Source organism: Nyctereutes procyonoides, unplaced genomic scaffold (assembly GCF_905146905.1).
Source record: "Nyctereutes procyonoides isolate TBG_1078 unplaced genomic scaffold, NYPRO_anot_genome, whole genome shotgun sequence".
NCBI lineage: Eukaryota > Metazoa > Chordata > Mammalia > Carnivora > Canidae > Nyctereutes > Nyctereutes procyonoides.
This window is the reverse complement of record NW_026575155.1, coordinates 15,935,907-15,960,766: the sequence shown is the minus strand read 5'-3', so window position 1 is coordinate 15,960,766 and position 24,860 is coordinate 15,935,907. Positions and strand designations below refer to the sequence as shown.

The following is a 24,860-nucleotide window of genomic DNA, read 5'->3' as shown; positions in this document are numbered from 1 at the left end:
CTAATTTCTTTTTAATTAATGGTCTTTCTTAGAGTAGATTTATGTTTGCAGAGTGATTGAGCTGGAAAGCCAGGGAGGTGCCGACACTCCCTGCTCCCCTGCTTGGAGGTCACCCCACCGGCTGGAACGGGGCATGTTTGTCACAACTGGTGGCCAGTGCTGCCCCATTATTACTAGTAACCATGCCAGCGGCTGACAGTAGGGTTCACTCCTGGTGTCATGCTTCTGCGGTTTGGAGACATGCAGAACGACCATGCGTGGCCACCATAGAGTATCTTACGGAGTAGGCTCGCTGCCCTCTGCCCAACCCCCAGCCACCTTTCTCCTGTCTCTGTCATTCTGTCTTTTCCAGAATATCCGAGTTGGAAGCGTACCGTGTGTGTGTGGCCTTCCGCACCAACCTCTTTTCCTTAGCGATCTGCATTTCAGGTTTCTCCACGATGGCTTCTTGTGGCCTCCATGAGGTGGAGGCGAAATCGATGGTCCCTTGAATTGCTCCTCCCTACAGGGTAATGCATCATTTTTCTCTTGGGTTCATGAGATCCTCGTGGTTTTTGTTGTTTTGTTTTGCTTTGTTTTTGAGCAGCTTGTGATGCAGCTGGGAGTGGTTTTCTTTAAATGGAGCCTGTTTGGGATTTGCTGAGCTTGTTAAAACTGCCCATTTGCCTTTCCCCGGATTTGGGACATTTTCCGCTATTATTACGTCAAATATTTTTCTGTGTCCCTGTTTCCCTCCTCTCCCCCGGGACTCCTGTGGTGTCAATGGCAGACTGCTCGCTATCGTGCCATCAAACCCTAAGTTTCTGCCCATTTTCTTTTTTCAAGCTTATTTTTCCCTCTGTCATACAGGCTGGAATTTTCTAGGGATCTCTCCATATGTTCACTCTCCTTTCCAACCACTGCCATTCGGCTACGAAGCCCACTCAATGATGTGGCTTTTTTTTTTTTTAATTTCAGATCTTTTATCTTTCAGTTCTAAAATTTCTATTTAGTTGGTTTTTGTAGTGTCTGTTTCTCTACAGGATTTCTATCTTTCCACTCACTTCAAATGTATTTTCCTTTACTGTGTGGAGCATAGTTATAACAGGTGCTTCAAAGTCTTTATCAGATGGTTCCAGCATTGGGTCATATCGAGGGGGTGGCATCTATGGATTGTCATTCCCTTGAGAATTTTTGTGGCTCCCTGTGTGTCAAGTGATCTGGGGGGACTTGTGGTTGTCCCTGTGACCTGTCTGTCCTGGCTGTTCAAGGTCTGTGTGTGTTTTCATATAAATCATATAAATAGTGGTTAAATTCCTGCATAATCCCATAATCCCTCCATCCCTGCCCAAGTCCTCCCATACCCTGGGAGCTCCAGACTGAAGGATCATGTCTACATGGGCTTCACGGCCTTCATGCTGGGGTTCCCATGGGGCTGGCTCAGGACCCTGGCCTGTGAGGTCACACCCCAGCCAGCTGATCTCTTGGAAGCATCAAGGATGCCCTTGTGTCATGGACACTAAGCACATGTTGGTGTCAGTGATGGGGACTCAGAAGCAGGCTCTGTGGTCTGACATGGAAACACGTCAACCTGCAGGGCGGTCTCCGTCTCATTCCCTCATGGGAGGGGATGCAGGCATGCGGTGCTGAAGGCGCTGCAGGACGGAACCCAGGTGGCAGACCTGCCCTCGCAGGAGGGTGGGCAACAGCAGGTGTGGCTGGTGGCTGCAGAGGAGGGTCTTCAAGCCAGATCGGGGTAGGGCAGGTCAGGCAGCTGCAGAAGAGGGAGGTGGAGGTGAGGCACGGCCCTGAGAGGTCACCAGAGGCCGGTTTTGCCGCTCGAGAAGGGTGGTGCAGGGCCGGCTGAGCCATCTGGGTCCTTCCCTGACCTGCAGGCATGTTCTCGAGCTGGGTGGTGAGGAAGTGGCATCTGTGGGAAGCCTCTGAGGCCATGGGGCCTTGATCCGGGGGCGAAGCCTCAAGCTTTCCTCTTGGCAGAGCAAAACTCGGAGGAACACCAACTGCCAGCACAATGGGAGGAAAACCTGTTTCCTTTTACTTTCTTAGGGGAAAAAAAGCCTTAAAGTTCTGAACAAATGCATGGGAAGAGACCTCTCCACTTTGAACCTGGAACCCACGGGGGCTGGGCGTCCTTGGGAGGACACAGAGCTGGCCTAGCCGTGGCAGGAAGCACCCACGTGGCCACGAGCATGCTGCCTGAGTCGGAGAACCCCAGAACACTCTGGGACACCTCTTTGCTGGTGCCCGGGGGGCTCTGGACCTCCCACACACAGGGCAGCAAGGCACCTGGCCCTTCCGACTCCGTGGCCCTCCTGGGGGCTGCCCACCGGGCCCTGACAGCCGGGGTAGGGCAGCCCGTCTTGGAGGAGCTGCGAAGTCACCCGGGTGCCCTGGCTCGGACGGGCCGGTGCCAACGGGAGCCCCAGGAGAGGAGGGGGATCTGTGCTCTTGGGCCCTGTTTGCATGGCTCACACCCACCAGTGGGCTTTCCCCGGGGCCAGAGGCCAAGGGTGTGACGGCTCATGTGCTGTTGAGTAGAAATGCTCCAGACACACACACTAGACTGTGAAGGAGCCTGAGTGTGCTTTACACACACATACACACACCCCGTTGCATGTGCGCACATGCTCACACACAAGTGCACGTGTACCAATGTGCACACGTGTGCTCACACAAGAATGTACCCAGTCACACACACGAACTCACACACATAGTCATGCCTGTCGCATCCACAAGCACACTCCATATTCGCTCACGCGTGAACTCACACACAGTCATACCGACACACACGCTTAGGATTGGACACATGCCCCACAGTGTGCACACATATGTACTCACATGTGTACCCACAGTCACACACGAACTCACATACATGGTCACGTGTTGCATGTGCCATGCACGCTTGCACATGAGCCCACCGTCACACGTATGCCCATCAACAGCACACCACACACGTGCACACACATCAGCCCTCACACACACCCTCCGCTCTACACACAGAGAGAAGTGGACAGGTCAGACCCCCCAGCTAGCTGCTAAGCGCACGTCGGAGCTGGCCTGTTCCCTCCAGGCCTCTCAGGGCCTCAGCCGCCAACAGTAGGCTCGCTATGTCGGGGCCACACAAAGATCGTAAAAAGTCTGCGCGCAGAGCCGTGCTTCCGTAAAGCGAGGTTTGCTGGGATGAAGTCCCCAGGAAGTCCTTTCTGTGAAGAATGTCACCGATCATCGCGCTGAGAGCAAAAGGACTGAGACGTGTGCACGCGTGCCTCGAACCACAGAGCACGTGCAGTCCACGTGTTTGCACCTTGGAATGGGAACCCCCGCGACGGCACCCCTTCCAGGCAGGCGCCCCAGAGCCCTGAGACCCACGCCAGGCTTGGTCGGGGTTTGGGTGTGGGTCAGAGCGTCTCCCCGACGCCACCGGGTAGAGTTCAGGTGAGGCCTGGAGGGTCAGAGGTTGGCAGGAGGTGTGCGGGGTCGCCCCAGCAGGTGGAGATGGCTGGGCTGGAGGTGGGACATGTGAGGTCTTGGGGTTGCTCTGCAGCTACAGGCTGGGTGCAGCACCCCGAAGTGGTGGCCCCGCTGGCCTGAGTGGGGTGCCTGCACCCCCGGGCTCCCTTTGGCCCAGGCCCCTCCGAGCTGGGTTTCCCTCTGTGAGCAGAGGAGTCCTGTCACCCGGGGGCCCCTGCATGTCTGTTGGGCACCCAGGCCCCCACCCAAGCCCCCGCACCCCCCCGCCTTCCTGGCCCAGCTGCCACGTCCCCTCCTCCGACCCCCCCCCACCGACTCCCAGGTGCTCAGCGGTGTGCTCACTGGTCGATTGACTCTTACTTGTTTCCGTGGCCCTGTGTCTCAGGGGCAGTGACATTAAGGGTGATGGGACCGCGGGGAACAGCAGGCTGGGGGGACAGGCAGGGAAGAACAGGGGCTCTGCGAGGCCCAGGAGCTGTGGGAGGGGTGGGGACCGGCCTACCCGCGCTCCCCGCTGTGTCCCGGGAGTCCCTCCGTCCCCCTGTCTGGGGCTCCTCTGCCCGCAGGGCAGGTGTGTTCCCCCTGGGGCCCCTTCCCGCCTCATCCCGCCAGCATCGTCCTGTCTGCTGCTCCCTCCGGGGACTCCTCCCCCAGTGGGTCCTGGGGACGGTGATGCGACGTCAGGAGGCCGTCAGTGTCTGTGGACCAAGCAGAGGCTGGCGGTGGCTGTTCGACCTCGGGTCCCCGTCACCCTCCAGCTCGGGCTCTTCTCCATGGCCCGTCGCTCTGCAGGCCCAGACCCCCAGCAGGTGCGCGCTGCCCGCCTCTCCGCGCGCCGGACTGCGGAGCCAGGCCCACCTGCGGGGACTCACGGGCCCTGCTCCAGCAGCAGCAGCTGCCCCGGCCCGGCCCAAGTCCTCTCCACCCACATCCCTGGTGCTCCTACCACGCCACTCTGGGGGCTTAACGGCTGCCCCCAGGGGCCTGGCATCCCCACTTCCGCTCCCCTGGGGGCACCGGTGCAGCCCGAGTCCCATTAGGAGGAGGGGCCGATAGCCAGCACCCAGCGACGCTCACTCCGCGCTCGCTTCCCCGTGGGCCACGCCCACACAGCCTGTGTGCACACGCACACACGCACACACAACACAGGGCACATGCCCACACTCACGCACACACCACACGTACACACAGCACAAACACATGCACAGGCATACACCACACACACAGACACACACACACACACACACACTCCAGCCCTTTCTCGTCCCCCCTCCTGTGTGCCCTCCTGGACTCTGTCCACCTCCAAGTTCTTCCTACGATGTGTCTCCATTGGGACAGGAGGGAGGCGGGGACACAGGATGGAAGGGACCAATGGTCCTGGGCTCCGGGGGGAGTGAGCCTGAGAGACAGGACTACCGGGACGGGACGGGTGGTGCCTGGGTACGACCCCTCTAGGACCCCGCGGGCAGGGAGGGCGGCAGGCAGGGTGAGGTCAGCAGGCTAGCAGGTGGGGTGGGGACGGCTGTCAGGTGGACACCGGCTTCTTCAGGAACCGGGGTGGAGTTGGCAAGTGTGACAGAAACAAGTGCCAGTGCCTTGGGGGTGGGACAGTCCCACGCATCCCAGAGATATGTCACCTGGACAGAGTATCGTCTATAAGGTTGCATGGCAGGATGAAGGTTTCAGAGAGGATGGAGGAACGGGGTCTGGGGTGGCAAGGAGGAGCCAGGAGGAGCCCCTACCCCTGTCCCGTGGAGGGAGTGAGGGAGGGGCCCTCCATGGTGGGAGGGTGCAAGGGAACCAGGCTCTCAGGAGGCTGGGGCCCGTTATGGCGGGAGGCAGGGACAAGAGGCAGCCCTGTGGGCCTCTGCTGACACCTGTTTTCTCAGAGGGTGCAGGGAAGGTTATAGGGTGGGATGGGCGGGGCTGGACTGGGGGTGCAGGGCCTTGTGGGGAGAGACACGGGTGCCCTCGGAGCCAGAGGCTTCTTGTGGGCACACGGAGGTAGGTCTCCAGGTTCGGGGCAGACTGAGGGAGATGAGGGTGTGAGTGAGTGTGCAGGCGAGGTTTGTGTGTGTTTGTGTGGTGTGCATGAGCAACACATGTGCAGTGTGTGTGTGGCACATGCGGTGGGCGTGTGCCTGTGTGTACACGTGTGTGGCATGTGTCTACATGAGCATGCACGGCACCTGCATGAGTGTGCGTGTGTGGTGCGCTTGTGTGGCACGTGCATGTGCGGGTTTACAGCTCCTGTGGATGGAGGCGCGGAGATGGGCCTTCGCGACCGCCAGGTCCAAGTTCAGGCAAAGGGGGCTTCCCAGGGGCTGGAAGCTTGGAGTTTGGCCCCGAAATAAATGCTTCCAGAAGTAAGAGGGAAAACATTGGAAAGCTCAAAAAAAAATTTTTTTTTTAATGCAAGGGATTTAGCTAAGAAAAAATCAATATTAACTTCATGGAGCCGTCCTGAGGTCAGGATATGGTCAGCATGTGTTTCTGGCCCTGAGCAGTCGGACCAGAGCTCTGGAATGTTCCAGACACCTGAAACGTCAGCTCGGCTTTCTGTTTTTCTTGCCGAGCCAGGGAGCAGATTTCAGGAAGTCTTCAGCAGGGACTGAAATGCAAAGGGGTGTGTTCCTGACTGGGGGTGAGCCCCGCTGCTCCCCGAACAGGCTCCCCGGGGGCAGAGGGGCGTCCCTGGGAAGGGGGGGCTCTCTGGAGGGCGGCGCTCCCGTGAGCTGTTTCCCGGGGATTCTCTAACCCGCCTCCTGCGCTCGAGCCCGGGGTGAAGCAGGTCAACAGAACCCCAGCCCCACAGCTCCGGGCCGGGAGGGAGCGGGGCGCCAGCAGCCGCCCGCCGTGGGGGGGCCGTGGCTCCGTGCTTCCCCGCCGGCCCGTCCACTTCCGGAGCTGCGCGCCCAAGGCCCCGCGGAACCGAGGGATTCCTGGAAGACCAGGCCACACTCGGGTTAAACAAACCACCCAGCATTCTTCTTGTGTTTGGATATTTCCAAAGATTGATCGTGCGTGGACTTTGTGATTTGTGATCCAACGTGACATCAAAGAAAGCGTGTCCTTTGGGTGAAATCCGTGATTCCTGCCATGTCTAAAGACATTTAAATTTCCTGTCCCGGGAAAAGCGAGCCCCGGACCCCTCCCCCGTGGCCTCCTCTGCAGCAGGGAGCGGGGGAGAACCCGGGACTCTCGCTGTGGGTGGAGTTAGGAACGTCCCCCTGGGGCTTCTCCCCGGGGAGGGGGGTCACTTAGATGGGGTGTCGGAGGGCTTTAGTCTCCAGCCGTCTGTTGCTGGGTATTTTCTAAGAGACACCACTGAAAGATACGTTTCTGTCCTGTTGGGGACACGGCACCGAGAGGCCGGGGGCCACCGGCAGCTCCTCTCCTGGGAGGACGGTGACCCGTGCAAGAACACGGTGCGGGCGGCAGGCAGCGGATCAGAGCTGGTTGGAGACCAGGCGCACATCCTGGGTGCTCGGCCGCCACCTGCTCCCCGCGGCCGCGGCTGCCAGTGGGCTCGGAACTCCCTGTCAGGGCAGGATGGCCTTGGCCGAAGGGGACAGAACCTGTGGTGCCGGGAGGGCGGGAGGGCCGCCACGCTTTCGTGATTGCTGCCGTCTGAAGGCGTCTGTCTCCCAGATTCTCACGTGGAGACCCCAGTCCCAACGGGACGGTGTCTGGAGGTGGGGCCTGTGGGCAGTTCTTGCGGCGAGGGTGAGTGGGAGGTCCTTGCGCTGAGATCCAAGAGAGAGCAGAGCCCGGGCCCTGAGACCCCCCCGTGCGTTACCGTCTGCCCCCGTGGGGGGTCCCCCACCACCCTGGGTGAATCCAGAACATGGCCACTCAGGTCATTTCTTTGTAGGGGCCTCCTTCTGTCCTGGAATCCTGGTTGAGAAAAAGCTGGCTGAAGGAATGATCTAGAGAGAATAGGTTTGGGAGTGGGGACTGTTTGCTTAGGAAAATGAACTTACTCAGGAAGATGGGCCTTAGGCACACTAGAGGGAGGTCTTCTGACCCAGGCCCCGCTACCAAGAGCCGAGGCCGAGGGTGGCTGTGGGTGGGGCGGTGGTGGGCACGGGCTATAGGCTCAGTCAGCAGGACTGCAGGCACAGGGCTCCCGCGGGCAGGCCTGGGGCACACGGCGCCTCCCCTTGGAGCTCGCGGCCCTGGTTGGCGGCACACAGCCTGGAGCGGGGCTTACCCACGAGGCCCCGAACACTGCGCATCACGGAAGGGCCCAGCTGTAGGAGCCGGAGTCTTCCGCGCCCCGTACATCAAGGATCTGACACCACGGAGCCACGCGGCGATTTGTCAAAGCAAACGTGTGTGCACGTGCGGGCCCCGGCCTGGCAGGCTGCCCAGGCCCAGCCTGGAGTCCCCGGGACGCCTGCCCGCCTGCCGGGACTGTGCCAGGCGGCTCCTTAGAGCTGGGCTGCTCACAGGCTGGCGTCTCCGCTGCACTGAGCCCAGGCTCCCAGGGGTGGGCTGTGTCTGTGGGGGTGCAGGAGGTTTTCGGTGGGGTGGGGGCAGCGGGTGGCCGGGCTGCAGCCTGGTTCTCCTCCTCCTCCTTCAAAGTAATGGACTTAGTTCCTTTTATAGGAATTTCCCTTTGCAGAGGATCTGATGGGAAAGTGCAGTCCCCACCCCTCCCCTGTGGGCCCCACCTTGCTCCTCACAATCCCTGAGCCCGGGTCTGTGCGCTCTTACGAAGCCACGGTTCCCGCGGGGTTCATTCCTCGGGCCATATTGACAAATGAAGGCTGACGTGTGTGCCCCATTCCAGAATCATACGGAGGAGGCCCTGCCCCCCAGGCCTGTGCTCCACGGAGCCGCCCCTCCCTCCCCCACCGCGCAGCTCCTGATCTGTTTGCTGTCTCCTGTGCTTTGCCTTTTCCAGAATGTCACAGAGCTGGAATCACACACCCTCAACCCACCCGATTCTTTTCAGAGGATGTGGTGCATGAAACCCTGGAGCCAGGCGAGGGTGTGGCAGGCCGGGCTGCTTCGCTGCTTTTCTCTCTTGCACGTGAGTCTGTACAAACCAGTCCTGATTGTCCTCAGGCGGTGGAGTTAGTGCCTGGGGTGATTTTCTGCTTACCATTCAAGGAGGTTTATACCTGGAGAGGTCTCAGCCTCCTAGGATAGACGGGAAAGGGTGAGAGGTGGCAGCTTCTCCAGGGTCTGAAGCTTCTCCAGGGGCAGCAGCTACTCCAGGGTCTGCAGCTACTCCAGAGCCAGCAGCTTCTCCAGGGGCAGCAGCTACTCCAGGGTCTGCCACTTCTTCAGAGTCTGCAACTTCTCCAGGGCCTGCAGCTTTTCCAGGATCTGCAGCTTCTCCAGGGTCTGTAGCTTCTCCAGTGCCAGCAGCTACTCCAGGGCCTGTAGTTTCTCCAGGGTCTGCAACTTCTCCAGGGTCTGCAGCTTCTCCAGGGCCTACAACTTCTCCAGAGCCACAGCTACTCCAGGGCCAGCAGCTACTCCAGGGTCTACAGCTACTCCAGGGCCAGTAGGTTCTCCAGGGCTAACAGCTTCTCCAGGGCCAACAGCTTCTCTAGGGTCACAGCTTCTCCAGGGCCAGCAGCTTCTCCAGGGTCTGCAGCTCCTCCAGGGCTGACAGATAAAACTCCCTCCTCTGGCCAGTGGAGCCAGTGTGTTCCATCCCTGCAGAGGGGATGGCCTTAGTCCTAGGCCTCAACAGGACAGCTTATCAGAGTACAACACAATTCACATAGGCACAAAATATCATAGCACACGTGTGCACGTGTGTGCTGGGTGGTGTGTGTGAGTTGTGCATATCTTGTGTGTGTGTGTGTGTCTTGGGGCTGTTGCATGCATGTTGTGTGTGTGGCAGGTGGGGATGGCCCCGGGGCACCGGGGGATAAGCCATGGCACTCAGGTGGCTGCTGGCCAGAAGAATGCAGTGACTGGAGGAGCGTTAGGAAGCGACACAGCTGAGGGCACAGCATAGCCCTTCCTGACTCACTGCCTTTCCAACCTGCGAGGCAGCGGGAGGGAGGGAGCCTTCTTTGTCACCCTCTTGCTTGCCAGGGTGTGGTTGGGCCCTTGGCTCCCTGGGGCTCCCCACAGCTCCTGGGCTGGGTGCCCGTCTGGAGCCTCTGTGGTAGAGCTAGCTGTTGGCCGCGAAGACTTGCAAATGAAGGCAGACCCCGTGTATCAAATGAGAGAATGAATGGTGGGCACTTCTGCGTGCCAGGCTTCCCTTGCCGGAGCTGAGGGTTGTGGCGATGGCAGCGGTGTCAATGGCAGTGGGGTTAATGGTGGCCGCGATGTTGGCAAAATGTTGCTGCTGGTGCTGATGATGTAGATTCGTTGGTGTTGGTGTAGGTGTTGTTGGCGGTGGTGGAGCGGTATTGGTGGGATGTTTGGGGGGCCCACTGACCCCAGTAGAGGGGAGGAATATGCAGGGTGTGGACTTAGCTGGACCAGCAAGCCTAAACTATCTGGGGTCACCCAGTTATTTAAGGCCTAGAGGGGACAAAGAAGCATCTTCTTTGTTGCCACAGCCACAGGGAGGGTGAGCAGGCTGGCTCAGTGCACGACTAGGTCACAGTGGACATGCCCTGGAGCCCCGGCCCCATGACCTGGATGAGCCCCAGAGTCACGTCTGGCCACTCTGGGCTGGGCGATAGGGGTCAGGCTAGAGTCGCGGCCCAGTGATGCATCCTGGTTGCCCACACCCCGGACAGAGTCTACTCAGGGCTGTGGGCTGGACGCCTCCTCCCTCTGGCTGGGAGGCCCTGGGGATTGGCTGCCCTGTGCCCAGGAGGGTCAGGGATGCCTCGGAAGCTGGTCCCAGAAGCCCCTGGGTGGAGCAGTCTGGGGAAGGGACATCCTTCTGCGAGGGACAGAAGAGGAGCTGACAAGAGGACCTTAGGAGGTGCCAGGCCACCTGCCCCCGGGTCCCGAGCTCAGGGAAGGAGAGGCGGCCAGATGGAAGACAGAGGGGGGCTTGTCACTCACGGGACAAGGAATGGCCAGGCGCAACGTGCTGGGTGCGTCTGAGACGCTGGAGGCCGAGGGCACAGGTGTCATGAGGTCCGAGGCCCGGGACACCTCTCCAGCCAGGCCTCCCGGTGACTGCGACCCCGGTGTGGCCAGTGGGACAGGGAGGCGTCCTCTCCATCCTGGTGTCCCTCCCAGCTGGCGGCTGGGCCTGTGTCCTTGCGTCTCTCCCTGGCTCGCATGCGGTGGGACATGGCACGTGGCAGCCATGCGGCTCCCTGAGGCTGCTCACAGCCCGGGCCTGGATGGGCGCCGACGGGCACCTGCAGGGCACTGGCCTGTCCTCTGGCGCCGTCACCTGGGCCTGTTTCAGCACCTGAGACAGAAGGCGGTGAAGCCGTCGGGCAGGGCCGGGTGCAGGACCCTCCTCCGACATCCTTTAGGGGACTTTCTAAGCAAAACGTCCCTCATGAAGGAAATTCTCGTTTCTGTGCAGAAAGCGCGAGGCCTGCAGCTGGCAGAGGACAGAGGGTGCTCGGAGCGGCCACGGCCCTCCCCACGCAGGACGCTGGCCTGCTGCTCCCAGCCGCTCCTGGCCTGGGTGACCGAGGAGGCATGGCGGGGACCCTGGGCCCTCCCGGGCAGCACCGTCGCTCCGCACATCGGGACCCCAGGCCTGTCACAGGCAGGCCGGCTGGACGCCCCTCGGGCCTGGTGCGTGTCCCCTCCCTGCCCGCGCTCGCTCCCAGCCAGGGCGCCCCGAACGCCCCGAGAGGAGCACCCAGGAGCAGCCCTGCCGCCAGGCGCCCGCGGCCAACGGGAGGAGGACGTGGATGCAGCCCCGGAACACAGACATCGATAATTCGGCTTTTCAGAACTGCAGCGATCTTTAAAATGCCTATTTTTCTCTTTTGATTCAGTCTTAATGGAAGCCCGGGTGTTCCAAGGACCATTTAATATTTAAACAGTTGCCTCCACTTTGAAGGTCAGTCCAGAGCTCAGGGTGCGAGGCGTGGAGGGGGAAGGGAGGCGGGGCCGGGGCCGGGGTGTAGGAGGAGGCCTGCGGGGACGTGGGCTGGGGGGACTCGGGAGAGGGGAGAGGAACGGCCCCCACTGACTGCTCATGGGACCTGGGTCACTGCAAGAACCTGGCCTGTACCCCAGTGTCTCCGGCTGTGAAGTGGGTCCAGGAATCCCTTCTTCAACCCTGGAAATGGGACGACCCCATACAGAGGGCAGGGTGCGAGCGTGCGGGGAGCGGCCTCGGTGGACGCAAGTGGCCGTGGCCCCTGGGAGCGGTCAGTGGTGCCGCTGGGGGGCCCGAGGCCCCTGACCAGCCTCCCTGCCCTCCCTCCTGCCCGCGGCCCCGAGGCCCATCGGCCCCTCTGTCCCAAGTGTCCCACCAGCACCCCAAATGTTCCAGGGCTCCGGGGAAAGTGTGCCTTTTAGAATAAAAAACAAGTAAACTCAGTTTATCTGCTGTTAGCAGTTACTTGTTGTAAATGTCAAATATTGGGGCACCCGAGGGGCTCCTCTGGCTAAGCATCCAGCTCTTGGTTTTGGCTCAGGTCATGACCTCGGGCCCTGGGATCGAGCCCCACATCGGGCTCCCTGCTCAGCGGGGAGACTGCTTCTCCCTCTGCCCCTCCCCCTTCTCTCTCTCAAAAAAAAAAAATCTCAAGAATATAAAGTAACCCTTAAATGCTTATACTTTATTTTTTAATTTGGGAAAAACCCTTCAAGACACACCCTGAAGGCTGAGGTTGGAGGTCGGCGCCCTCGTTGGCTCACTTCCAGATGTAGACGGAAAGGAGGGGTGCGTCCATGCAGCCAGCAACCACTGACACAGGGTTTTAGGGCGAGGGGAGTGTCAGGAGGGAGGCCAGCCGCAGGGCTGGGGTGTCGACAGTGTGGGTCCCCCCGCAGGGCGTCTGGAGGGCCGAGTCCTTGGTCCCGGAGCTGGGGGTCTCAAGACTTGCCTAGAGACTGGCGCCATGTGCACGTGTGCGGGGGACCCCCGGGCTGGGTGGCGAGGCATGGGGCACCCCAAACCCCCTCCCTCTCCGAGCAGAGCTGGGCCCCCCAAGCCAAGGAGTGCCAGACCCTGACTCTCCGCGGGGACCTGCACCGGGAGCATCGGGCGCAGGGCCACGCGCAACCGAGCGGCCCCACGTGTTGAGCCAACGGCTGACGTCAGGCCCGGGGCCACTTCCAGCAGCGCCGCGTGTCTGACTGGGAAGCCCTGACGGAAAAATTGGCAATTGCTGAGCCTGTGGCGGGAGGGTCACCAGGGAAAGGCTCTGAATACCTCGTGGCTCCGCGCGTCACGGGAGCCTCAGCAGGTTCCGCTCGTCTCCCCGGGGTGTCAAGGCAGGGAGCCCCCCGGACACCTCAACTCCGCTCTGTGTCCCTGTCGGGCACCTGCAGGGAATCATCAGCAAGCAGGCCACCCCGCCCCGGTGGGTCCCCGTAGCCTCTGCCGGGGTCCCGCTCAGGTCTGCTCAGGTCCCGGCCAGAAGGGGGGACTCCCACACCGGGGGAGGGGGTGCACACGGCCTCAGGGTGCTGGCTGCTTCCTGGGGCGCTCCCCTGCTCCTGAGAGCACCCGCCTCGGCCGAGGGACGGTGCTGTTTGCAGACCCCCTTCGCCAGCACGCCCCTGTGCGCCCAGCAGCACGGCCCTAGGCCCCGGTCACAGGGTGGGGCCAGAACCCCCTGCCCCATGCGCTCCCCACCAATTCAGGATGGCCCACGAGAGGCGCTGAGTCGCTGGGAGGGGACGCCTCTCCTGGGAGCCGGGCCAGGGCCAGGCGGGGCTCGGGGACCCTTCCTGCCTGGAGGAGACTCGAAACACGTGCCTGGCGTGTGTGCCCATCAAGCATTCTTGGTTCCGCTTGGTACGGTTTGTGTTTCGGGCCCTGGGATGGTGTCCATCGCGCTCCCGGGACACACGTGTTTAAGGACGTGCCCGAGATGAGCTTGTGCCACGGGCAGCAGACAACATAGCCACTTACCAGTTCTCTCCAGCTCCTGCCTCTGGCCCCCGGGCACCCCCTTCCTTCCAGCCATGATGCAGGTCCCAGGAGGGACCCCCACGTGCAGGCCCTAGGCTGGGCACGAGGGCCAGGGAGGCGAGGTGGGGGCTCAGGGCGGCCCGTGCGGAGACCTGCTGGGTGGTGTTGGGCCGTGGCCTAGTCCTCAGCCGGGAGCCCGTGCTTGGAGCTAAGGCCCCCATGTGTCCTCTCCTGGGCTGAGGCTCCTGGAGGACACGGGGTGTCTAGGCTCTCCCAGGACGCCCCCCACCTCTAGCTCAGCGCTTGGCACAAGGTGGCCCGACTATTGGCTCCTGGCGCCTGGCACTGCAGATGGAGCGAGGACACCTGCAAGGACGTCCACCCCCTCGAGGCCCGGCCAGCCTCCGAGCCCTGGCGGTCCCGAGGCCTCTCCCTTCTTAATACTTTGATGACCAACGCGGCTTTCTCTGTCCTCCCCACTGGGAAGATGCTTCCAGAAAGTAAAGGGTCAAGACCCAGCGGGCTGCCCTGGCCAGGGGAATGAGCTTGGGGGCAGACTCAGCAGATGGGGCACGGGCTGTTTCAGGAGTGTGCCTCGGAGCTGGCTGATGCGGCCTCCTCCCGGGGGCTTGGGCAGGAGGCCCTCTTCAGAAAGGAGGGTGCACCTCAAGAGAGTTAGCACGGCACGAGTCGGGGCTCTGCACAGGTGCACTCCCAGGGCTTCCTGGGAGGGTAGAGCGAGGCCCCAGGGCACCCGATGCAGCCCCTCTTCTCCCCATCCCTGGCCACGGCACATGCCCCAGATTGGAGGGCGGATGGCAGGGGGTGGGGGGAGGTGGGCGGGCGACCGGATGTGCAGGTGGGTGGGGGCGGCTCATTCCCATGGACCTTCGTCTTGCACAGGCCAGGGGCTGAACGAGGGGCAGGTGGCCGGTGGCACCACTGCAGACGGACGGGCTTTGAATTCCAGGCTCGGCAGTACCCCCAACACTCACGGCAACAGGTGGGGGGTGCGGGGCAACCCGTCCCACGGTGATGTGAAGCCAGACGCCTACACCTTCCCCTTCAGGGGTAGAGATGGGGTCACCAGTGGGAGTCGGGGGCCATGAGAGAGACGGAGGGGTGCCGGGGAGGAGCAGCAGAGGCAGACGGGCAGGGCGGCGTTAGGGGCTCCCTCGGAGCCAGGATCCTGCCGCTGTGGTGATGCTCTGAACCGGCCTTGGGTGACCCGGATGGGGGGCACCTTGACCTCTTCCTCAGGATTGAGGTCCCCTGAGCTCCCATAAAAGGACCTACCTTAGGGGCCCCCGGGTGGCTCAGTGGTGGAGCATCTGCCTTCAGCTCAGGGCATGACCTGGGATCGAGTTCCGCGTTGGGCCCCCCACAGGGAGCCTGCTTCTCCCTCTGTGTCTCCGCCTCTCTCTCTGCCTCTCAAGAATAAATAAAATATTAACAAAAATAAATATAGGGACCTACTTTCCCTGTTCGTTAAGCCCCCTGGGCGCCTGGGGTGTCCCGTCCCGGCCACACTTGGGCCCCTCGTAGCTCAGGGAGCGCCCTGCTGAGACGGGACCCCCTGACGGCCAGCCGGGGCGGGGGCTCCATGTGGCCCCTTCTCCCCCCAGAGCCGGGAGGCGGCCTGTGTGCAGGTCCAGCATGGACGGCGCCGTCACGGGGACACTTGAGAGAGGAGGGTCGTTGAGGGCAGGATGGGGGACGGCACCGTCTGAGGCCAGGGACACGCAAACCCACACCCAGTGCTCCGCGGGCCCAGCCCCACGGTGTCGGTCGGCACCTCCCCTGCTGCGCTGTCACCGCCCCACGGGGGCTGCTGGGGGACCGTCCCCCTCACACTGGCCGCACCTGCGCGGGCTCTGCTCCGAGCCCTTGAGATCGATCACTTGCTCTTTCCAATCAGGCTCTTCCCTGATTTCAGAAACGTGCTTGCTTTCCCAGGGCCCCAGGCGTGGAGGTGACTTTGTCGCTGTGACGGGCACACGTCTGGTCACTTGCTGGAGCTGCCAGCAGGCATGTCCCCCCCACCCCACCCCCCGCCAGGCCGGGTGTGCTCCAGGGCCCTGCGTGGCTGGGGTCAGGCCCTGAGCGCTCAGAGGAAGCGGTTTCCGTCCCAGGCCACGTCGTGCAGCCGTGCGCCGCCCGGGGCTGGGGGACAGCGGCCCTTCCCACCTGTAGACGTGCCCCGGGGACAGCGGGACGTGGCAGGGGATCGAACACAGGGCTGATAACGGGGTCGGTGGCCACCAGGCCGCGTTTGACCATTTAAGGAAAGCCCTGAATTAGAAAGGCATCCAGACCCCGGGACGATAGGCCCAGGCGGCCTCCTGTCCCCCGCGCCCCCTGCCTTGGGGCCCGGCTCCGGGGGGGTCAGCTATCAGCACACGGAGGGCTTGCAGCTCCGTCCGGGCCGTTAGCACACGGACAAACCCAGACGGTTCTGCCGAAGGCCGGGCTCTGCTCGCTTGGCCGGTGGCGGGCGAGCAGTTACCTTTCGCGTCACTATTTCCCCGCTTGTAAAGGAGGCCGCGGGCTCCCCGTAAACGCTTCTCAGGGGCGCACGGCCTGACTGGCATGGTGGCTCGGAAGCAAAATCCCCCGATTTTACAGATGGGGACATGGGGTCTGAGCGGCGAGGATCAGGGCTGGGTTCTCAGCTGGCGAGGACCCGGCGGGGCTTCTGGCGGGGGGCAGGCTCGCTACAGGAGGGGGCACGTCCGGGGAGGCGGGTGGGAGCCCCCACATGCGGCCTTGTTCCTCCCCCCGCACCCCTCGAGCACCCATGGCTTCCCTGCCCCGCCTCCCTCCTCTTTGCTGTTCCTTAGCTTCTGATTGTCCATCATCTTGCGCCCTGGCCTTTCTCGTTCTCCCTCCAGGTAAGGGGCACCCGAGTCCACCTCCTTGGCCAATCGGGCACACAGTCACTGTCACCCAGGGGCTGTGGGCACCTGACGCTGTGGCCTGCACTTCGGGTCCCTGGAGCCCACAGCCTCCGGCACCACCTGCACCACCACACACCCCGCGGTCAGGCTCAGCCCTGCTTCTGCTGGAGCCACGGGGGGAGGCCCCGGAGGGAGGTGCCGGGCCAGGCTGTCCCCCCACCTCCCACCCCCCAGCCACCCGCCCTGCAGCTAGCTGGTGCAGCTGAGCCTCCCTGGGAGGGGGAGTCACCCCCGTAGTAAGGCCAGCGCGCCTCCCTGGCTGGTCCTGGAGGGTCTGCTTACCGGCGGCACGGTCTGCCTTCCAGGCCCCCTCTTAACTTGCTTGCACCTGCCAAGACCCCGTTTCCAGACGAGGTCCCCACGCTGAGGTTTGGCGCGGACTGTATCCAGGCAGGGGCCGGGGACACTGGCCAACCTACTGGATTATGTGATCGAAAACCCAACCGAAAGAGCCACGTGCCTCAAAAGGCGTGTGGGCTCAAAGTCCAGCAGAACGGCACACTCTGTTCCACGCGGTGCCCTGCACTTCACCCACGAGGACAAACACCCCACCGCGTAAGAGTGTGGCAAACGTCCGCGCCCACGTAGCCGCCCCTGGGGGAGGACGGAGAAGGAGCAGGGGGCAGCGGAGGGGTGCTGTGCCAGCTGGGTGCCGGGCGGCCTGGCCCACATCGCTGCGCTGGTGACAGACTGTGAGGGGTCTGGCTGCGCGGCCTCCCAGGCTTGCCACTCGCGGGAGCCCCAGTCCAGGGCCAAACCCAGAACCTGCTGCCCCAGGAAGGCTATGGGGCCGGGGTTCCGGGGGAGACAATGCCTCTGCTCCGAGGGGCGCTGCAAGCTCCCCCCCTCCTGGGGGATTATCCCACAGCACGGAGCTGGGGTGTGGCTTCCACTTGGGGTCATCCACTTCCCACCCCTCCTGGGGCCCCAGGTGCAGGTCCTGGGGACTCAGACCAGAAAGGGAGCTGCCAGCATTTTGAGGTCACATCCGCACATGGAAACCGAAGCCGCCACACACGCTGGCTCCCTGGGAGCTGTGTCTGGCCGGGACGTCCCCAGGGACACCAACAGGGCAAAGTCCCATCCCCATCGGCCCGCGTCCAGGGCTGCGCCTTCGGGTCTGTGGAGTGGGGTGGCCCTGCCTGCGCTGGAGTCAGGGGTCCCCGGGGGCATCTTCGTGACCCATCATGACCCCAGCTAAGAACCTCAACCCCTCCTGCCTGAGGCCACGGCTCTTTGCTCTTGAGGATTGTGGAAAACCCCTAGGAAGGGGAACCTCTGGGCCTGCTCTTCTGTTTTTCTTTAGAGAGAGCGAGAGAGAGAGAGAGAGAGAGAGAGAGAGAGCGAGAGCACGCGGTGGGGGGAGTGGCAGAGGGAGACTGAGAATCCCAAGCCGACTCCTCGCTGAGCACAGAGCCTGACACGGGTCTCGATCCCATGACCCTGAGATCGTGACCTGAGCCGAAACCAAGAATCGACGCTTAACTGTGAGCCCCCCGGGTGCCCCAGGTCTGCCTTCTTGTCCTGCCCCTGGGGAGGCCCCATGTCCCCCTGGAGTGGCCTTGCCCAGGCAAGCAGACGCTGGGGTCTCTCACCCCTTCCCTCTGTCACTGCTGTCTTCCCGTTCTGGCACATTCTGGGAGATGGTCCCCGGGCCATGCGGTGGGGAGCCAGCCAGCTGGGGCCGGGGGAGGCGGAGGGGGGCCGAGTCCTCCGACCCCAGGGAGCCCCAAGGGTGCCCCTGAACCGGGTGCGTGGACGCAGGAGGTCGGAGCGCCGCATGAGCGACACGGAGTCTGGAGATGCAGGCGCCGGCTTCCAGCACGGGCAGGGAGCCCGGGCGCTCAGGAGGACGGAGCTCTGGGGATTAGGGGTGCTGAGTCACGCAGCATCAGGGGAGGAGGGGGCAGGACAGGATGGCAGGTGAGGACACCGGGGGGCCACAGGCCGCTGGGTCCAGGGCGGCACGGCCCGAGGGAGCGCGGGGCTAAGGCTGCCCGGGGCTGCGGCCACACTAGCTGGAACATAGGCAGACGGGCGACGCCACACCGGACGGAGGGACGAGACGGGACGGACGGGACCCCGGGCCAGCCCGAGGCTCCAGCAGCGAGCCCAGGCGGCCAGGCTGGCCCAGGCGATGCTGCTGCCTCCCTGGTCCCGGGGTCCGTCCTGAGGCAGGCGTCCCCCTCGCAGCCGCTCAGCGGCTCCGGGGAGGGGGCAGACCCAGGGGGTATTTAGGAAGCCCCCCTGCCCCCTGGCAGCCTGTCTCTGTGGACGCCTGAAGCTGACCCCTCACGGGTCCTGCCCCCGAGGCCAGTGGGTGGGGGGGTGGAGGCTGCCCCATGAGGAGAGGACGTGGGCCGTGGGGCCCTGGGGTGGGGGAGCCAGCGAGGGCACAGGCCCAGGTCCCACGGATGCAGTGCGGGCCACATGTCAGGGACGAGGAGCCTGGAGCCCTGACCTCGAGCTCCCAGGACGCAGGAATTGTCGGGCCAGCCCTGCACACACTGGGTTTTAAAATCTTCCTTTTGGGGTACAGGGGGCGGGGATGACTCGGCCAGTGAAGCATCTGCCTTCCACTCAGGTCGTGATCTCAGGATCCTGGGATCGAATCCTGCGTCTGGCTCCCTGCTCCGTGGGAAGGGAATCCTGCTTCTCCCTCTGTGCCTCCCCTGCTCATGTTCTCTCTGTCAAATAAATAAAATCTTAAAAAAATAATAAAATAAATAAAATAAAATCTAGCTTTTATTTGTTGCCCGCATGGTGAGGTCAGCAGATCAGGAGATGACCGGTCACTGAAGTTTGGGGCGCAGCACATGCCCTCGCGGGGAAGCAGCGGGCCGGTGAGCGGGGGCGGGAGCCTCACTGTGGTTTCCACGGGAAGGAAGGGTTGGGCAGGGGCAGCCTGTTTGCCTAACTTGGGCGGGCTGGAGGGGCACGGGGCTGTCCCTGGCCGTCTGGCTCCTGGCCCCGGGGTGAGGGGCAGGGGATGGTGGCCTGGAGCACCCGGGGTGTGGGCTCTGCCTGGGAAGAGTCCCCCCCTCACCCCCCAATGTCAGAGGGAGCAGGGGGTGGTCCCGGGCCGAGTCCTCCGCTTGTCCCCAGCAGGGTTGGCCAGGCCGCGTCTCCACGTGGCGATCCTGTGTGTCCACACGTGGAGAGTCTTCATCCTTGTTTCTGTCGCCACATGTGGCACTTTGAGAGGACACCGTGGGGGCCCGTTTGGCCCAGTCCTGTCCCCCCAAGGGCCCTCGGCGCACTTTTGATGAAGAGGATTGCGGTGGGAAGCCGGCTGCCCAGCATGTGAGAGGGCACGGCGGGAATCCGCCTCGGGGGCTCAGATCCCGCCAGGAACCCCAGAAGCGGCGTCCCGGATGCTCGCAGGCTGCTCCCCGGTGGGGGGCTCCTTCCTGACAGCTGCTCCCCCACCTCTGACGGGCTCCCGCTGGCCCGGTCAGGTTGGGTCAGGGCTGGAGGGGGCCGGGACCTCTCCAGGAAGTGGGGGGACCTCGGGGGGGGAAGCCATGTTGAGGTCACACCACCCATCAGTGGCCGAGCCACGTCTGGAGCCTGGCGAGCGGAATGGTGGACGGGTGTCATCTGAGCGGGCCTGACGCTCTTGGTCAGCGCTTCCACACTCAGTCTGGTCTCAGAACGAGCGGTCCTGCACCATCCAGCGTGTCCCCCGATGCAGGGTTTCTGACACAGGCGGCAAAGCCTGGAAGCGGACAGTGGCCCCCGGGCCACTATAGACCCCGTGGGTGTGGAGCCTGGCTGTGCCCCCTGCTGCATACCAGGAGCTCTGAACCCCGTTTCTTCCTGCATAAAGTGGCAATGACAGTGAAGGCCCTTGGGGGTGAATGAGACGAAGATGCTGGGAAGAGCTTGGTGTGGCACTGGACATTGGTGGGGGCTTCACCTCAGTGGGCTGGAGGGGGGCCCCAGGACACCCACCAGGCCCAAGGCCAAGGCATGCACTGATGGTGCCCCAAGCCGGCAGGAGAGGTGACCTCTGAGCCAGGGCTACCTCGGGCCACATTGGGCTACTCTAGACCATGCTGGGCCACGTTGGGCCACACTGGGCCACCTTGGGTCACACTGGGTCACATTGGGCTACTCTAGACCACACTGAGCCACCCTGGGTCACATTGGGTCACATTGGGCTACTCTAGACCACACTGAGCCACCCTGGGTCACATTGGGTCTCATTGGGCTACTCTAGACTACACTGAGACACCCTAGGCCACCTTGGGTCACATTGGGCTACTCTAGACCACACTGAGCCACCCTGGGTCACATTGGGTCTCATTGGGCTACTCTAGACCACCATGGGTCACTGTGAGTCACATTGGGTCACTCTAGGCCACACCGGGCCGCCCTGGGCCACCCTGGGCTGCTCCCCAGCGCCATGCCCCCCTGACCACAGTGAGGTCCAGGCCTGGAGACCTCGGCCTGTGCCACCCCCCATGGGATGGCTATGCTGAGAAGGACACTTTGTGCCACCCCCAGGCTGATTTGACCCAGGCCGTGTCTCGGGTTGGTGGCAGGCACAGCGCGGGCAGAGGGGGTGAGCCCAGTAGCTTCTGCGGGAGCCGAGCACCTTCAACATCAGCCCCCGACTCCTCGCTAAGCAATGAGAAAACTGATAGAACCACAGCGAATCTCCAGGTTCACATATCGCTCTGCACTTGGGAAGAACTTTCTGGAAATGCAGCACACACGCGGTCCCTCGGCCCCTCTGGCCCCACGTCCCTGCAGAGTGGGACTGGGAGCCCTTCTCAGCTGTGTGTGGAAGGAGCAGGTCTGGGGGTGGGGGGAGGAGGGTCAGGAGGACGCCGGGCGCCGAGCGCCCCTCAGACCTGCCACCGCAGTGCTCTGCGCGACCGTCCACCTGGCTGCCCTTCAGCCCACCTGGGCTCCAGCCACGCTGGTCCCCGCGGGCAGGGCTGTCCTCGCCCCGTCTTCCGTCCATATGCTGGCTCATTCGCATTCACATTCATTTTTTTTTTAAAGGCTTTATTTATTTATTCATGAGAGACGCAGAGAGAGAGGCAGAGACACAGGCGGAGGAGAAGCAGGCTCCCTGCAGGGAGCCTGACGTGGGGCTCGATCCCGGGACCCCGGGGTCACGCCCTGAGCCAAAGGCGCCCCCCAGGTGCCCCTCACATTCATTTATTTTTTAAGCTATTGCAGAAGGGACAGCTCTGGAAACAGAGACCGGGCTCCCTGGGGGAGACCCCAAGGCCGGGGCCCCTGGCAGGGGTGAGGCACTGACCCGCCCACGGCCCACGGGCCGCCGGACACAAACCCCCAGCCGACAGGCAGCAGGGGCTCGGCACCCACACCCACGGTGACTGCACCCCGAGGGGCGAGGGGCAGAGCTGCTGCGCAGGGCAGCCTGGTCGGGGTGTCTCCTGCGCATAGCCCTGGGGTGCATCTCGATTTCCCTCCCCCTTCCCGTAAAACAAGATCCAACACAACTTTAAGGGCCACAGGAGAGGAAGCGTCCAGAAGCTGTCCTCCTGAAGTCCCCTCCCCCATTCCTTGGTGTTGGCACAGGCTCTGCATCCCTCCCAGATTCCCACACGGAAGCCCTGACCCCCAAGGACGGGGTGGATTTGGGGATGGGGCCTTCACACGGGGACGGGGACGGGGCGGGAGTCAGGTGGTGAGGGTGGGGGCAAGGACCCAGACACGGTCACGGGGGAGCACGGGAGGACACACCGACAGGATGGAGAGCGGCCTTGGGGGGAGCCCGCCCTGCCCAGGCCTGGACCCCCATGCCAACCTCCAGGATGGGGACCCCCCAACACCCGCTGTGCTTTGTGAGGCCACCCCAGGCCCCGGATGCGTTCACGTAGACGTTACAGCTTACAAAGCAATACCCCCACCCGGATGCGATCTTCCCTGCCCTCTGGTGCCGTGGGGGGAGCGGGGGTGGCACCTTGAGGCTCCCCCATTTTTCGAGGAGGACCACACTGGGCAGGTCGGGCTCAGCCCCCGAAGCCCCGGGGCGCTAGGCCTCCGCTCCTGCTTGTGTCCCGCAGAGGCTGCGGGGGGGGGGGGGGGGCTGCTCTGCCTGGTGGTGCTGTGTCGCCCTGGCCTCGGCGGAGTCCCCACCACAGATCCGTGGATGTCAGCACCTTGTGCTGGGCCCGAGGGTGTCCGCTGGCCCCGTCCTCTCCCCGTGCTGGGCCCCTGACCTGTTTCCGGGAAGGCCCCCCCTCCCCCGCCCCAGGGAGAGCAGCCACGCTGCTGCGGTTCAGGGAATCCTTTGGGGAATTTATTATGCAAAGAAAGTTCCTCAGCCACTTGTGTTTTATTTCAATTTGTACCTGAAGATGCGGGGTTTCCCGAAGGTGGATCCCCACGAAGCTGCTGGATGGTCCCACCAGGTCGTAGCCGCAGGCGAGGAACAGCACTCCCAGCAGCGTTCTAGGTTCTAGTAGATTCCACACCTCTTCCCCCATGGAATCCCCGGAGGGCTGCAGCGGAGCTTCCTCCCAACGTAATCTGCTAGATGACGTGGGGGCTTCACGGGCTCTGGGGGGGGGGGGGCGCGGAGGACGGCCTCACAGCGCCTGGAGCCTTTGCTACCGCAGAGCAGATGTGAGCAGGAGGCTGCGGCCCAGCGGACCCCATCGCCCTCCCGGCCCCGCCTTCTGGAAGCTGCTCTGAGCTGACCCTCGCTTCCCTGCTGCAGGGTTCCCGGCCTGGGCTCCCCCAGCTAGCAAGGGGAGGAGAGGAAGGGCCTGGGCGTGGGGCCCCTGCCCCGCTCTCCTGCACCTGCTGGGAGTGAAGTCAAGTTCTCCCACTTGGGGTTCCCCCCGCCCCAAGGCAGCCCTGAGGCAAGGGCTCGGGTGGGGGTGGTTTACGTGCAGGTGATCCCAGGAAGCCCAGTGAGCAGGGAGGCTGCGAGGGGCACGGGCCGTTGGTAGGTGCGCGGACCACACCCCCACGCGGTGCCTCCGCGGCCATGGAGCCGTGTCCTGGTCACATCCCCCCACCCCGCCACCCCCACCAGCACCGTGGGACTTTGCTCCCGGAGTTCAGACAGGCTGAGCACCCTGTGAACCGAGGACGCCCTCGGGCAGGGCGGAAGGGCGTGGAGCAGGGACAGTGACATCACCGCCCCCCACGAGCCCGCTGTCTGCTGTCCCCGCAGCCCACCTGGCGCTCAGGAGAGGGACAAGTCAGAGACAGGCGCGCCCCTGAGGAAAATGGGCTTGAATCCAGGACCCTGGAGAAGCCGCTGCCGGTGGCTCAGGATCGCTGGTGTCAGGCGGTGGCGGGTGGTGTCCGATGGCGGGGACCTGGGCACAGGGGCGGGGCAGCCGGGACGCTGGGGGTATCTTGCAGGGGCTCGCCCGGGCTCCCTGGCTCCGGTCCTTGCAGGGGAGCCCCCCCCCCAGTCTGCCGCCTGCGCTCCGGATGCGAGAACACGTGCAGGTTCCCCCAGGAGCCCCACGTGGCGGCTGCCTGCGGTCCTGGGGCTGTTAGGGTCAGCTCTGGGCCGCGCACGGAGCGGGCCGGGGACTCGGCTGGTGGACACTCCTTCTCCGGCTGGGCAGGGGCCTGGAGCAAACCGCGCCCCCCCACCCTGGCCCCTCTTCTTTTTTTTTTTTTAAAGATTTTATTTATTTATTCATAGACACACACAGAGAGACAGAGACACAGGCAGAGGGAGAAGCAGGCTCCATGCAGGGAGCCCGATGTGGGACTCGATCCTGGGTCTCCAGGATCACACCCCAGGCTGCAGGTGACACCAAACCTCTGTGCCACCAGGGCTGCCCCCAGCCCCTCTTCTTGCCTCTGACCATCTTATCTTGCTGGTTTGGGCTCAGCCTCGCCCCCGCCCCAGCCCTGCTCCCTGGGCACGGCCCAAACGCTCAGGCTGTCCAGCATCTCCCTCCGGGCGCCCTTGTCCCTCGACGGATGGGGTCTGGGCTGCCTTGGGCCCGGGCCTGCCTGCCGTGCTCCTGCTGGTCCTTCCGGCCCCACAAAGCCGGGACCCCACCCTGCGGGTGACCAGCCCCAGCCCGGGGACCTTCCCGCAGCCTGGGGACCCAGCCCGCTGGGCCCGTCAGCTGAGGGTGCCTACGTTGGCCGGCCTTGTCCTAACCGGCCTCGGGGCCGCGGTCTTCCCAGCAGGAAGCACGTGCAGCAGCCTCCGGTGTGAACGGTGGCCGGCGTGTAAACACAGGGTGTAGCCGAGGGCACGTGGTAGACTGTGTCCCACCGGCCGGGAGGCCTGCAGTGATGCCAGGTGGCCGGAAATGGAGGTGACAAGTGGTGCCCTGGGGTTGAGGACACACGGGGTGGCTAGGCAGGGCGGGCCACAGAGGACGGGGTGGCGGAGGGGGCGTGCGGATGTTACTACGTGTGTACACGTGTGTAGCACAAGTGTGGCAGTGTGTGGGAGAGCATGAGTGTGTGCAGGGACC

At 63.4% G+C, this 24,860-nt stretch overlaps 1 long non-coding RNA gene across 4 annotated transcripts; it reads right to left on the bottom strand.

Annotated features, from left to right (window-relative positions):
- Nucleotides 1-12,122: 12,122 nt before the first annotated feature.
- Nucleotides 12,123-16,906, bottom strand: LOC129501982 (uncharacterized). 4 transcript variants are annotated; one of them, XR_008662867.1, is made up of 3 exons: nucleotides 16,699-16,885; nucleotides 15,323-16,476; nucleotides 12,123-14,887 (listed from the first exon to the last, which is right to left on the bottom strand). It is a non-coding gene; the product is annotated as an uncharacterized LOC129501982 (long non-coding RNA). The 4 variants fall into 4 exon arrangements; XR_008662865.1 differs by having other exon boundaries at nucleotides 12,123-14,883; nucleotides 16,699-16,882; XR_008662868.1 differs by having other exon boundaries at nucleotides 12,124-14,887; nucleotides 15,323-15,443; nucleotides 16,699-16,906.
- Between the last annotated feature and the right edge of the window lie 7,954 nt (nucleotides 16,907-24,860).